This window comes from Arachis hypogaea, chromosome 17 (assembly GCF_003086295.3).
Source record: "Arachis hypogaea cultivar Tifrunner chromosome 17, arahy.Tifrunner.gnm2.J5K5, whole genome shotgun sequence".
NCBI classification, from domain to species: domain Eukaryota; kingdom Viridiplantae; phylum Streptophyta; class Magnoliopsida; order Fabales; family Fabaceae; genus Arachis; species Arachis hypogaea.
The window spans coordinates 114,217,229-114,233,222 of NC_092052.1; the positions used below are offsets into that span (position 1 = coordinate 114,217,229).

Genomic DNA, 15,994 nt, shown 5'->3' on the forward strand with positions numbered 1-15,994 from the left:
AGTAATGTGATTAAGTAATGAAAGTAAAATTGCATTATTTATTTAGAATAAAAGTATAAAATTTATTTATTTATAAAAAAATTAGATTACTTTAAGCGTAAGATTATAAAAAAATAATTTATTTATAATGAAAGTGTAAAATTATAAAAAATATAAGTAATGTGATTAAGTAATGAAAGTAAAATTACATTATTTAAAATGAAAGTATAAAATTTATTTATTTATAAAAAAATTACATTACTTAAGCGTAAAATTATAAAAAAATTAATATTATAAAAAAAATATATAAGTAATGTGATTAAGTAATGAAAGTAATTATATTATTTAGAATGAAAGTGTAAAAGTTTTTTATTTATAAAAAAATTACATTACTTTAAATGTAAAATTATTAAAAAATATTATAAGTAATGTGATTAAGTAATGAAAATAAAATTACATTATTTATAATGAAAATATAAAATTTATTTATTTATAAAAAATTACATTATTTTAAGAATAAAATTATAAAAATATTAATTTATTTAGAATGAAAGTAATGTGATTAACTGTAATTTAAAAAATAATCGAATATTATGTATAGTAAAAATTAATATTATTGAAGGATAAAATTAAAATTTTATTTCTATGTATCGTTTTTGTCCCCAACGTTTTCATCCTATTTAAGTCCCTAACGTTTCGAAATCGTCTCAATTTTGTCTCTCCGTCAATTCTGTTAACGGATCCCTAACGGTAGGACAACATTGAGTCAATTTTAAAACGTTAGGGACTTAAATAGGACGATTGAAACGTTAGGGACAACTTTGGGACTTACCCTAAACGTTGGGAACAAAAATGATACTTTACTCTTAAATAATTATATAAAATTTAATTATCTTTTCTTTATTATAAGCACTTTTATGTTGTTTTTATAAAAATAATTATCATTTTCAAATTTTAAAACTTTATTAATTAGTTTATATTTATCATATTATTATAGGTGAAAACTCGCATACAGTTATTTTTATGTGAAGTTGATATTTAAGAACGGTTAGATGATTTGACAAGTTTGACTAAATATCATCTAACGATTTTCAATTATTAACTTCATACGAAGACAAATTGAATGTGTGTCTTTACCTATTATTATATACTACAAGTATTTATTGAAAAAATAATATTAATAGATATCATATAATCATGAAAAGAAAAAATAAATTGTGATTAATAAAATTTAATCAAAATACAGAAATAAAGTCCTAACTCTCCTGTAACCTCTATGAGGAACAAAATAATCAAGTTTCTTGGAGAGTAAGCTAAGTAAAAAGTACATATATACATAAATTGATAAACCAAAACATCCCAGGGACTACTCCGCTTCAAGAAATCCAGACGCCTAGAGAGGAGCCTCTCGACCTGCATCTGAAAACAACAACACATTATGGGGTGAGAACCGGAGGTTCTCAGCATGGTAAAGGTGCCACGCGTATAATAAATAAGGTCCTGGGAATGCCAGAGGCAATTCTAGAACTCCATCATACAATTATAGAACTTAATTTCTAAGCAGAAGCTATAAAAAGGGGTAGGTGATCTAAGCATTCCTAAACTTACTCACTTTTAAACCTAACATAAACACCAAACCATTCCACCCTTCCTCCGCTCCTCCATCATCCATGATTTAACAGAGACAAACAACCAAACAAATTCACGCACAAGTAGGAAACAGATAGTGCAAATAACAAGTATAACAATTAGCAAGATATATGTTCAATTAGGCAATCCCAAGTAATGCACAGCAGACAAACAAAAAAAGATGCATATGATGTATGCCTGTCCTATGGCTGATGAGGCTCATCTGTCGGTTATCCAGCCAACTCGACAAGTCCGAAAACCTTAGACTGTCCCCCGTTGCGCATCCCCATGAGTCTATGCATATATTTCACATAAATTCATCATTTAATCATTCATTCATATATCACTCAATGGGGGTTATCCATACCCGAAAATTTATACGTGTCCGGTCACCCTTATGACGTAGGGTCAACAGAGTATCGAGATTCAACCTGAAACACGTAGTGGCAAGCCACGGTTCTGTTACCCAGGGAAGCTCGTATCTCAGATAACATCATTCATAAGCCAATTCATGTTCATAATCATTATTTAATCATTCATCAAGCCATGGAATTATAACTTCTTTTAATATCCATTTTTTTTCTTAAAAATCCTCATGTTTTCCCTTTTCTTCATTCCCAAGTTACCCTATTTTTCTAACTTCACCTAACTACTGGACTTAGTACTCTACTTTATGTTTAAAAGGATGAAAATAGAGGTTTAGAAGTGAAAATATGGTTTAAAAACACAAAAATCCAGTTTTGCAGCAAGCAAAGGCCATGCGTGCGTGTGGGCCACGCGTACGCGTAGGTGAGAACAGCATGTCATGCGTACCCGTGGTCATGCATGTTGGCTTATAACACGCACGTTTGGGCTACTCGTGCGTGCGCGTAGATGTACGTTTTTCCAAAAAAATAACAGAATGTCCAGAAAGCTGCAAAACCAGAATTTAACCACCTGCATACACATTTTTCACACCCAACTTCCGTCGTCCATAACTTTCTCTATAAAATTCTGTTTTTCACAAAATTTATATCATTCAAAAGCTTGCAAAACCATCTTTCATTTGAAACAAACTGCATTACCATCCAAAATTTGAGGAGCAAGTTATAGACTACCAAGGTACATCAAAAACCACTTTTTACTAAAACATGCCAAACCCCATTTTTCACAAAATTCACTCATCAACATCCACAAAACCTGCTCATATACAACATATCAAGTCCCATCTTATTATCACCAACCACTAGCACATTAATACTCATACCATTTCATAAAATCCATACAATAACTCCAATATTCACCATTCCAACCACAAGCTACAACTTAAAAAAAATTCTTTAACTTACTTCTTTAATTCATTAACAACAACCCATAAATCATCATTAACCAATCAACAAGCCATAACCACAAAATCTCATCAACATATACCAACAACATCATCAACTCACCATTATTAATTCTAATAACACATATTCATTAACACCAATAACTCATTCTCATTAATTCCAACATAAGCTCAATCATCAATTTGCCCATTAACATCACACAACTAATCATTCAAAGTATTTAACCATTTCAACTTATCCTATAGTTTTCTAGCCTAAGTTTTCACACAACCTTAAATATTAAACGCGCGAAACCAAAATCAAACCTTGGCCGATCGCTATATTTAGTCCAAGGCAGCCACACTAGCTATACATACAGCCCCCACAAGCTTGAGAAATCAACCACAATCTTAGCACCAATCACCACCAAGCTTCCAAATGCCCACTATTCAATTCCAATGCATATATATATATATATACTTAATTCACACCTAATACACATATATATTCTAAATTCAGATTTTACATGATAGAATCAAAATTGACTAGGGTTTAGGTGCTCCTTACTGTACCCGTACGCACAGCAACTCAAACCCAATGAGTTCGGTAAGCTAAATCGAACCTAGAACACCAAATTTGGCAAAATCTCATTACAAGGCTCAATTTCAAGAATCAAAAAGGGGGTGGAGATTCTAAAATAGAATTAGGGCTTACCGGTAAAATTGATCTAACAGAAATGTAGAGCTCAATGCGCTGGACGTGTGGCCACGAACGGTGCGGTGATCAGAGCTCGAACGGAGAAGTTACGGCGTTTGGAAATTGAAACAAGGGTTTTGTACCCTTCTCTTCTTCTCCCTGCGTCTAGTGCTGCTTCTGTTGTGTTCTTAGAGAAGAAAATGAGCTTTAGCTCATTTATATGTTGGGCCGGTTGGGCCCACCTGCCCGATTTGGGCCCGATTCAACCGGTTCGGCCCGTTTGGTCCAATCTTAGGCCGATTTCTTCGAAATTAGTGTCAAAATTCTCGTTTTGATGAGCTCTATCCTATTTTGATATTAGATTTGTATTTTTAATTTTTCTAATTAAAATTCAATTTATTAACTAATTATTTACTAATTTTAGCGGGGTTTACATCCTACCCACCTAATTAGAAATTTTGCCCTCAAAATTCAGATTCAGTTGTCTGAAAAGAGGTGTGGGTAGTCTTTCAGCATATTCAAAGTTTCTTGAAGCTGACCCCGTTACTCAAAACATCCATCTTCTTTCATTTAAACTGGCTTAGGTTGTAAGACATGAATTTGTTTTAGAAGTGTGTTTCAGAAGTTACGAGGTATGGAGTACGTCGAATAGGTTTGGAAGGTACGGCAGAAAATCGTTTGGCACGCCACTAACCATCAATGCTCTCCAAAACTCGAAATGGGCTAACTTGGTGGGGTTTAACTACTTAGTTTTTGATTGCTCATCCGATTCTAGTTTGTTGAAGTAATCTTCAGAAATAGGTATCCTCTTCCTTCCAACTTGAGAAGTCTTCCTCTTAGATCTGCCTAACTTTTTTGTCGGCTTTCATAGTGAGAATCCTAACTCAAATTTGCGTAATTTTTTCTCCGTTATCTCGGCTATCCAATTCAGAAACTAAGACGTTCGATGTTCCAGTTTCTGATTAATACAAAGATGTTTAGCGTACTGTGAAGTCTCACCTTCTCCCTGATATATAGTCTCGTTAATATTCCCAATGAGTAGTTTTCTCTAATGGACAAAACGGACTTGATCACTTGATCCACGATTTTCTAACAGCATCACCTTTTGTCCTAGACCTCGGCAATCTATTACGAAATTGATAGCTATTCTCTTTTACCTTTAATGAAAAACCATCGACGGTTGTAGCATTTCGAATGGCTTATGGTGGTCTCTCTTTTCCTTCTTATGCGTCAACATGTAATCACGTAGATTGCCACTTCGTTCTTCACTTCTGGCTGCCCAAAATATCTTCTTGGATTCGTGGTACGTTTTATTAAGTTCAAGGCCAATTCGAAAATCCTCTCTCGTAAGTTTCGGACAATAGTTCCTCGTCTCAACTTCCGATTTCGATACATAACTCCCTCTTGGTATTTTCTTGATTCAACAGGCTTCAATACTCTTAGTAGCTCCTTATCACCATTATTGCGCTCCCTAAGTCCTCGATTTTACGATCTCTATTTTGGCATTAGGCCTATAAATCTCTTCTTAATTCCCTTTTGTTTACTAGACTTCGTTATCTTTGGCGGCTCCTGATGAGCGGATAATTTATATGCTTTTTTGCATTGTTTTTAGTATATTTTTAGTAGGATCTAGTTACTTTTAGGGATGTTTTTATTAGTTTTTATGTTAAATTCACATTTCTGGACTTTACTATGAGTTTGTGTGTTTTTCTGTGATTTCAGGTATTTTCTGGCTGAAATTGAGGGACTTGAGCAAAAATCAGATTCAGAGGTTGAAGAAGGACTGCTGATGCTGTTGGATTCTGACCTCCCTGCACTCAAAGTGAATTTTCTGGAGCTACAGAATTTTAAATGGCACGCTCTCAACGGCGTTGGAAATTAGACATCCAGGACTTTCCAGAAATATATAATAGTCCATACTTTGCTCGAGTTTAGATGACGCAAAAGGGCGTTGAACGCCAGTTCTATGCTGCAGTCTTGAGTTAAACGCCAGAAACACATCACGAACCAGAGTTGAACGCCAAAAACACGTTACAACTTGGTGTTCAACTCCAAAAGAATCCTCTGCATGTGTAAACTTCAAGCTCAGCCCAAGCACACACCAAGTGGGCCCCGGAAGTGGATTTATGCATCAATTACTTACTTCTGTAAACCCTAGTAGCTAGTTTAGTATAAATAGGACTTTTTACTATTGTATTTACATCTTTGGATTATCCTTTGATCTATTGATCACGTTTGGGGGCTGGCCATTCGGCCATGCCTGAACCTTCATCACTTATGTATTTTCAACGGTAGAGTTTCTGCACTCCATAGATTAAGGTGTGGAGCTCTGCTGTTCCTCATGAATTAATACAAAGTACTAATGTTTTTCTATTCAATTCAACTTATTCCGCTTCTAAGATATCCATTCGCACTTCAACATGAATGTGATGATCGTGACAGTCATCATCATTCCCTATGAACACGTGCCTGACAACCACTTCCGTTCTACCTTAGATTGAATGAGTATCTCTTGGATTCCTTAATCAGAATTTTCGTGGTATAAGTTAGAACCCATGGATGGCCATTCCTGAGATCCGAAAAGTCTAAACCTTGTCTGTGGTATTCCGAGTAGGATCTGGGAAGGGATGGCTGTGACGAACTTCAAACTCGCGAGTGCTGGGCGTAGTGACAGACGCAAAAGGAGGGTGAATCCTATTCCAGTATGATCGAGAACCTCAGATGATTAGCCGTGCCGTGACAGAGCATTTGGACCTTTTTCACAAGAGGATGGGATGTGGCCATTGACAACAGTGATGCCCTATATAAAGCTTGCCATGGAAAGGAGTAGGACTGGTTGGATGAAGACAGCAGGAAAGCAGAGGTTCAGAGGAACGAGAGCATCTCTATACGCTTATCTGAAATTCTCACCAATGAATTACATAAGTATTTCTATCTTTATTTTTTGTTTATTTATTATTATTATTCGAAAACTTCATAACCATTTGATATCCGCCTGACTGAGATTTACAAGATGACCATAGCTTGCTTCATACCAACAATCTCCGTGGGATCGACCCTTACTCACGTAAGGTTTTACGACCCAGTGCACTTGCTGGTTAGTTGTATCGAAGTTGTGACAAATTATGAATTAAGATTAGAGCACCAAGTTTTTGGAGCCATTACCAGGGATCACAATTTCGTACACCAAGTTTTTGGCGCCGTTGCCGGGGAATGGAATGATCACGATTTCGCACACCAAGTTTTTGGCGCCGTTGCCGGGGATTGTTCGAGTTTGGACAACTGACGGTCCATCTTGTTGCTCAGATTAGGTAATTTTCTTTTTGTTTTATTTTCCAAAATTTTTCAAAAATCTTTCAAAAATCTCTCATCTGTTTTCGAAAATTATTTTAAATTTTTAAGAATGAATTCTAGTGTTTCATGAAGCATGTTGAAGCCTGGCTGGCTGTAAAGCCATGTCTAATTCTTTTGAACTGTGGCTTCCAACCATCAGCATAGAGGCAAGTTAATTGAAATATCAGCTGTTGCATGCCTGATTTATATCCTAAAGCTGGCTGGCTATTAAGTCATGTCTAACCCTTGGATTGGAGCTTTAGGCTAACATTGAAAGATTCCTGGAATTCTTATTAAAAATTTTTGAATTTCTTATTTTCTTTTTCCTATATGTTTTTTGAAAAAATATACAAAAAATCCAAAAAAATTAATAAAATAAAAAAATAAAAAATATTTAGTGTTTCTTGTTTGAGTCTTGAGTCAATTTTAAGTTTGGTGTCAATTGTATTTTTTCTAAAAATTTATGTATTTTTCAAAAATTCATGCATTCATAGTGTTCTTCATGATCTTCAAGTTGTTCTTGGTAAGTCTTCTTGTTTGATCTTGATGTTTTCTTATTTTGTGTCTTTTGTTGTTTTTCATGTGCATTTTTGCATTCATAGTGTCTAAGCATTAAAGATTTCTAAGTTTGGTGTCTTGCATGTTTTCTTTCATTAAAAATCTTTCAAAAATAAGTTCTTGGTATTCATCTTGACATTCAAAATGTTCTTGGTGTTCATCTTGACATTCATAGTGTTCTTGCATGCATCACATGTTTTGATCCAAAATTTTCATGCATTGAGTCTTTTTGATGTTTTTCTCTTTCATCATTAAAAATTCAAAAAAAAAAATATATCTTCCCCTTTTTCACTCATAAAATTTGAAAATTTGAGTTGACTTTTTCAAAAATTTTTAAAATCTAGTTGTTTCTTATGAGTTAAATCAAATTTTCAATTTAAAAATCTTATCTTTTTCAAAATCTTTTTCAAAAATCAAATCTTTTTCATTTTTCTTATTTTCGAAAATTTTAAAAATATTTTTCAAAAATCTTTTTCTTAATTTTATCTCATAATTTTCGAAAATATTATCAACAATTAATGTTTTGATTCAAAAATTTCAAGTTTGTTACTTGCTTGTTAAGAAAGATTCAAACTTTAAGTTCTAGAATCATATCTTGTGATTACTTGTGAGTCAAGTCATTAATTTTGATTTTAAAATTCAAATCTTTTTCAAAACTAATTTTAATCATATATTTCTATCATATCTTTTTAAAACATATCTTTTTCAAAAAAAAAATATTTTGATTTTAAAATATCCTTTCTAACTTCTTATCTTCTTATCTTTTCAAAATTGATTTTCAAATCTTTTTCAACTAACTAATTAACTTTTTGTTTGTTTCTTATCTCTTTCAAAACTACCTAACTAACTATCCCTCTCTAATTTTCGAAAATACCTCCCTCTTTTTCAAAAAAATTCTTTTTAATTAATTAATTGTTTAAATTTTAATTTTAATTTCAATTCTCCTTTAATTTTCGAAAATCATTAACTCTTTTTCAAAATTTAATTTTCGAGATTCTCTCTCCCATCTCCTTCTATTTATTTATTCATTTACTAACACTTCTCTTCATCTCAAATCACTGCTCTTATCCTCACCCTTGTGTTTGGATTATCCATTCTTCTTCACTCTTATTCCCTTTTCTTCTTCTACTAACAATAAGGGAACCTCTATACTCTGGTAAAAAGGATCCCTATTATTATTTTCTGTTCCCTTCTTTTTCATATGAGCAGGAGCAAGGACAAGAACATTCTTGTTGAAGCAGACCCTAAACCTGAAAGGACTCTAAAAAGGAAACTAAGAGAAGCTAAAATACAACAATCCAGAGACAACCTTACACGAATTTTCGAACAGGAAGAGGAGATGGCAGCCGAAAATAATAATAATACAAGGAAGATGCTTGGTGACTTTACTGCACCTAATTCCAATTTACATGGAAGAAGCATCTCCATCCCTGCCATTGGAGCAAACAACTTTGAGCTTAAACCTCAATTAGTTTCTCTGATGCAACAAAACTGCAAGTTTCATGGACTTCCATCTGAAGATCCTTTTCAGTTCTTAACTGAATTCTTGCAGATCTGTGATACTGTTAAGACTAATGGAGTAGATCCTGAAGTCTACAGGCTCATGCTTTTTCCTTTTTCTGTGAGAGACAGAGCTAGAATATGGTTGGACTCTCAACCTAAGGATAGCCTGAACTCTTGGGATAAGCTGGTCAAGACTTTCTTAGCCAAGTTCTTTCCTCCTCAAAAGGTGAGTAAGCTTAGAGTGGATATTCAAACCTTCAGACAGAAAGAAGGTGAATCCCTCTATGAAGCTTGGGAGAGATACAAGGAACTGACCAAAAAGTGTCCTTCTGACATGCTTTCAGAATGGACCATCCTGGATATATTCTATGATGGTCTGTCTGAATTAGCTAAGATGTCATTGGATACTTCTGTAGGTGGATCCATTCACCTAAAGAAAACGCCTGCAGAAGCTCAAGAACTTATTGACATGGTTGCTAACAACCAGTTTATGTACACTTCTGAGAGGAATCCTGTGAGTAATGGGACGCCTCAGAAGAAGGGAGTTCTTGAAATTGATGCTCTGAATGCCATATTGGCTCAGAACAAACTATTGACTCAGCAGGTCAATATGATTTCTCAGAGTCTGAATGGAATGTAAGCTGCATCCAACAGTACTCAAGAGGCATCTTCTGAGGAAGAAGTTTATGATCCTGAGAACCCTGCAATAGCAGAGGTAAATTATATGAGTGAACCTTATGGAAACACATATAACCCCTCATGGAGAAATCACCCAAATTTCTCATGGAAAGATCAACAAAAGCCTCAACAAGGCTTTAACAATGGTGGAAGAAACAGGTTTAACAATAGTAAACCTTTTCCATCATCCACTCAACAACAGACAGAAAATTCTGAGCAGAATCCATCTAGCTTAGCAAATTTAGTCTCTGATCTATCTAAGGCCACTGTGAGTTTCATGAATGAAACAAGGTCTTTCATTAGAAATTTGGAAGCACAAATGGGCCAGCTGAGTAAGAAGATCACTGAAACCCCTCCTAGTACTCTCCCAAGCAATACAGAAGAGAATCCAAAGAGAGATTGCAAGGCCATTGATATAACCATCATGGCCGAATCCAAGGAGGAAGGGGAGGACGTGAATCCCAAGGAGGAAGACCTTCTAGGACGTCCAGTGATCAACAAGGAGTTTCCCTTTGAGGAACCAAAAGAATCTGAGGCTCATTTAGAGACCATAGAGATTCTATTGAAACTCCTTATGCCCTTCATGAGCTCTGATGAGTATTCTTCTTCTAAAGAGAATGAGGATATTACTGAAGAGCAAGTTGCCATGTACCTTGGTGCAATCATGAAGCTGAATGCCAATTTATTTGGTAATGAGACTTGGGGAGATGAACCTCCCCTGTTCACCAATGAACTAAATGCATTGGATCAACTGAGATTGCCTCATAAGAAATAGGATCTTGGAAAGTTCCTAATACCTTGTACCATAGGCACTATGACCTTTGAGAAAGCTCTATGTGACCTTGGGTCAGGGATAAACCTCATGCCACTCTTTGTAATGGAGAAACTGAGAATCTTTGAGGTGCAAGCTGCTAGAATCTCATTAGAGATGACAGACAATTCAAGAAAACAGGCTTATGGACAAGTAGAGGACGTGTTAGTAAAGGTTGAAGGCCTTTATATCCCTGCTGATTTCATAATCCTAGACACTGGGGAGGATGAGGATTAATCCATCATCCTTGGAAGACCCTTCCTAGCCATAGCAAGAGCTGTGATTGATGTAGACAGAGGAGAGTTGGTCCTTCAACTAAATGAGGACAACCTTGTGTTTAAAACTCAAGGATCTCTTTCTGTAACAATGGAGAGGAAGCATGAAAAGCTTCTCTCAGTACAGAGTCAACTAAAGCCCCCACAACCAAACTCTAAGTTTGGTGTTGGGAGGCCTCAGCCAAACTCGAAGTTTGGTGTTGAACTCCCATATCCAAACTCTAAGTTTGGTGTTGGGAGTCTATAAAATTGACCTGATCACCTGTGTGGCTCCATGAGAGCCCACTGTCAAGCTATTGACATTAAAGAAGCGCTTGTTGGGAGGTAACCCAATTTTTATTTATTAATTTTATTTTATTTTTATTGTTCTTTCATGTTTTATTAGGTTCATGATCATGTGGAGTCACAAAATAAATACAAAAATTAAAAATAGAATAAAAAACAGCAGAAGAAAAATCACACCCTGGAGGAAGGACCTACTGGCGTTTAAACGCCAGTAAGGAGCATCTGGCTGGCGTTCAACGCCAGAAACATGCTGCATCTGGGCGTTGAACGCCCAGAACAAGCATCAATTCAACGTTTAAACGCCAGAATTGCATGCAAAGGCGTTTTACATGCCTAATTGGTGCAGGGATGTAATCCTTGACACCTCAGGATCTGTGGACCCCACAGGATCATCTCAGCATCTGTGGACCCCACAGGATCCCTACCTACCTCCACTCATATTCTTCCCTCTTCTCAACATTCATCCTCTCTTTCTTTCTTCTCTTGCTCGAGGACGAGCAAACATTCTAAGTTTGGTGTGGAAAAAGCATTACTTTTTTTCCCATAACCATTGATGGTCTATAGCTCAGTGGTAGAACATTTGACTGCAAATCAAGAGATCCCTGAGATACCTCAGGGGATACATTTTCCTCCACACAAATGGGACAATTAAGGGTGGAACACCAAGAGCACTCCATCATCCTCCATGAAATTAGAGAAGAACAAAAAGCTATGAGGGAGGAGCAACAAAGACAAGAAAGAGACATAGAAGAGCTCAAGGATATCATTGGTTCCTCAAGAAGAAAAATGCCACCATCACTAAGGTGGACTCATTCCTTGTTTTTAAATTTTCTGTTTTTCGTTTTCTTATGTTAAATGTTTATCTATGTTTGTGTCTTTATTACATGATCATTAGTGTCTAAGTGTCTATGCCTTGTGAATATGAATCCATCACCTCTCTTAAATGAAAAATATTTTTAATTCAAAAGAACAAGAAGTACATGAGTTTCGAATTTATCCTTGAACTTAGTTTAATTATATTGATGTGGTGACAATACTTTTTGTTTTCTGAATGAATGCTTGAACAGTGCATATGTCTTTTGAAGTTGTTGTTTAAGAATGTTAAATATGTTGGCTCTTGAAAGAATGATGACAAGGAGACATGTTATTTGATAATTTGAAAAATCATAAAAATTTATTCTTGAAGCAAGAAAAAGCAGTGAATACAAAAGCTTGCAGAAAAAAAGAGAGAAAAGAAAAAAAATGGCGAAAAAAAATTAGAAAAAGAAAAAGCAAGCAGAAAAAGCCAAAAGCTCTTAAAACCAAAAGGCAAGAGCAAAAAGCCAATAACCCTTAAAACCAAAAGGCAAGGGTAAATAAAAAGGATCCCAAGGCTTTGAGTATCAGTGGATAGGAGGGCCTAAAGGAATAAAATCCTGGCCTAAGCGGCTAAACCAAGCTGTCCCTAACCATGTGCTTGTGGCGTGAATGTGTCAAGTGAAAACTTGAGACTGAGCGGTTAAAGTCAAGGTCCAAAGCAAAAGAAGAGTGTGCTTAAGAATCCTGGACACCTCTAATTGGGGACTTTAGCAAAGCTGAGTCACAATCTGAAAAGGTTCACCCAGTTATGTGTCTGTGGCATTTATGTATCCGGTGGTAATACTGGAAAACAAAGAGCTTAGGGCCATGGCCAAGACTCATAAAGTAGCTGTGTTCAAGAATCAACATACTAAACTAGGAGAATCAATAACACTACTTGAACTCTGAGTTCCTATAGATGCCAATCATTCTGAACTTCAATGGAAAAAAGGTGAGATGCCAAAACTATTCAAGAGGCGAAAAGCTACAAGTCCCGCTCATCTGATTGGAGCTATGTTTCATTGATAGTTTGGAATTTATAGTATATTCTCTTCTTTTTATCCTATTTAATTTTCAGTTGCTTGGGGATAAGCAACAATTTAAGTTTGGTGTTGTGATGAGCGGATAATTTATACGCTTTTTGGCATTGTTTTTAGTATGTTTTTAGTAGGGTCTAGTTACTTTTAGGGATGTTTTTATTAGTTTCTATGTTAAATTCACATTTCTAGACTTTACTATGAGTTTGTGTGTTTTTCTGTGATTTCAAGTATTTTCTGGCTGAAATTGAGGGACTTGAGCAAAAATCAGATTCAGAGGTTGAAGAAGGACTGCTGATGCTGTTGGATTCTGACCTCCCTGCACTCAAAGTGAATTTTCTGGAGCCACAGAATTCCAAATGGCGCGCTCTCAACGGCTTTGGAAAGTAGACATCTAGGGCTTTCCAGCAATATATAATAGTCCATACTTTGCTCGAGTTTAGATGATGCAAAATGGTGTTGAATGCCAGTTCTACGCTGTAGTCTGGAGTTAAATGCCAGAAACACGTCACGAACTAGAGTTGAACGCCAAAAACATGTTACAACTTGGCGTTCAACTCCAAAAGAAGCCTCTGCACGTGTAAACTTCAAGCTCATCCCAAGCACACACCAAGCGGGCCCCAGAAGTGGATTTATGCATCAATTACTTACTTCTGTAAACCCTAGTAGCTAGTTTAGTATAAATAGGACTTTTTACTATTGTATTTACATATTTGGATTATCCTTTGATCTATTGATCACGTTTGGGGGCTGGCCATTCGGCCATACCTGAACCTTCATCACTTATGTATTTTCAACGGTAGAGTTTCTGCACTCCATAGATTAAGGTGTGGAGCTCTGCTGTTCCTCATGAATTAATACAAAGTATTACTGTTTTTCTATTCAATTCAACTTATTCCGCTTCTAAGATATCCATTCGCACTTCAACATGAATGTGATGATCGTGACAATCATCATCATTCCCTATGAACACGTTCCTGACAACCACTTCTGTTCTACCTTAGATTGAATGAGTATCTCTTGGATTCCTTAATCAGAATCTTCGTGGTATACGTTAGAACCCATGGATGGCCATTCCTGAGATCCGGAAAGTCTAAACCTTGTCTGTGGTATTCCGAGTAGGATCTGAGAAGGGATGGCTGTGACGAACTTCAAACTCGCGAGTGCTAGGCGTAGTGACAGACGCAAAAGGAGGGTGAATCCTATTCCAGTATGATCGAGAACCTCAGATGATTAGCTGTGCCGTGATAGAGCATTTGGACCTTTTTCACAAGAGGATGGGATGTGGCCATTGACAACGGTGATGCCCTATATAAAGCTTGCCATGGAAAGGAGTAGGCTGGTTGGATGAAGACAGCAGGAAAGTAGAGGTTCAGAGGAACGAGAGCATCTCTATACGCTTATCTGAAATTCTCACCAATGAATTACATAAGTATTTCTATCTTTATTTTCTGTTTATTTATTATTATTATTCGAAAACTCCATAACCATTTGATATATGCCTGACTGAGATTTACAAGATGACCATAGCTTGCTCCATACCAACAATCTCCGTGGGATCGACCCTTACTCACGTAAGGTTTTATTACTTGGACGACCCAGTGCACTTGCTGGTTAGTTGTATCGAAGTTGTGACAAATTATGAATTAAGATTAGAGCACTAAGTTTTTGGAGCCATTACCAGGGATCACAATTTCGTACACCAGCTCCTTATTGTCTCATCACGCATTCCGTATCTCATCGACACCACGTTGTAAATTGGCAATGGATTTAGTCCGACACTTCGAACCACACTCTCGCTCTCCAACTTAGAACTTTAACTCATCTAACATTTCCTCCCTTTGAATTAATGTCCAAGAATCCCTTAGAAACTTTTTGCTTAGGGCATCTACTACGATCTCACGATGTCGCTTCAGCACGCATCTTAAGTCCTCCAATAATGCATCGTAGCAATTTCCTAAATGGTTTATTAGGCTCAGGTGATTCAAGCTTTGGCATAAAGATCAATCTTCTTTCTATGGCTCGAAGGCTTCCATCGTATCCTGGTATTTAATTCACACGATGCACCTCATTGCATCTATTTAGTCATGAGCGATACGATCGGCGAGGATTAAGGCTCTAAAATCCCTATTAATGTTGCTGGTTCATTTTCGTGTTCAGAAGTCTTGCTCTAAAGGATTGACACTCTAATAGTTGCATCTAAGAGTTATGCGCGACACAGAATCCAGTACGAGTTGATTTTTCAAAGAAATGTTATGTTCAAAGAGACGAATGAGTAACATGAACGGTGTTCACAAGAAATCAAAAGAAGGTCTTGCATACAATTAGCCAGAGTTGTACAGAACTAATGGAATACACAAGAAGAGAAACCTAGTTGCATCTCAGGGGAGAAGTTCAAATCAAAGCTTGAATAGAAGGAATGAGACATATCAGATTAAATAGGTTCTAGTTGGCTTTAAAGGAATGCGAGTTTTCACAAGAGAGTAACTCCACACACCGCAGGTCTCCAGGATTCAAAGATTATGTGATTGTATTAGGATGAGTTCAAGTTTATTCCAAAAGAAGCAAGCTTTATACGAGAAAGGAATAAAATTAGAAGAACGATGAATTGGGCTTTTACAGGAAAAGATTCAAGATAGAGTTTTCAATGTAAGCTATAAGAGAAAGATTAGATTAAGTCGTGAAGATTAGTTGGCGTGCTCTCGCAAAGAAACACTTAGATTCTCTCTTCCAGTACTCCCTTCAACTCGGTCCTGAGTTTTACTGATTATAATGATGTCTTCACTTGTGGTGCAAACAACACTAATCCGGCTTTCGGCACTAAGTCTATCGCAAACTTACGTTCTCTCTAAGGTGGAAATTCTGGTACATCTTCAAGAATGGTCTCGAAAACTCTCTCTCCTATAGGAATTTGGTCTCACCTTGACTTGTCTCTTAATCCATTAGCAACTAAAGGTTGAATCCGCTATATTCCTCTTCCTCGAAGTCTTAACATCACTGGATTTCAAACGGTAACTCCACATAGCTCTCGACAATTCTAATTCCTTAGGTATAATCCATCCTGCT

General features: G+C 36.2%; 1 non-coding gene across 1 annotated transcript; it reads right to left on the reverse strand.

Moving 5' to 3' along the window:
- Positions 1 to 9,237: 9,237 nt before the first annotated feature.
- Positions 9,238 to 9,345, reverse strand: LOC112768716 (small nucleolar RNA R71). Its single transcript, XR_003186113.1, has one exon. It is a non-coding gene; the product is annotated as a small nucleolar RNA R71 (small nucleolar RNA).
- Positions 9,346 to 15,994: the final 6,649 nt, after the last annotated feature.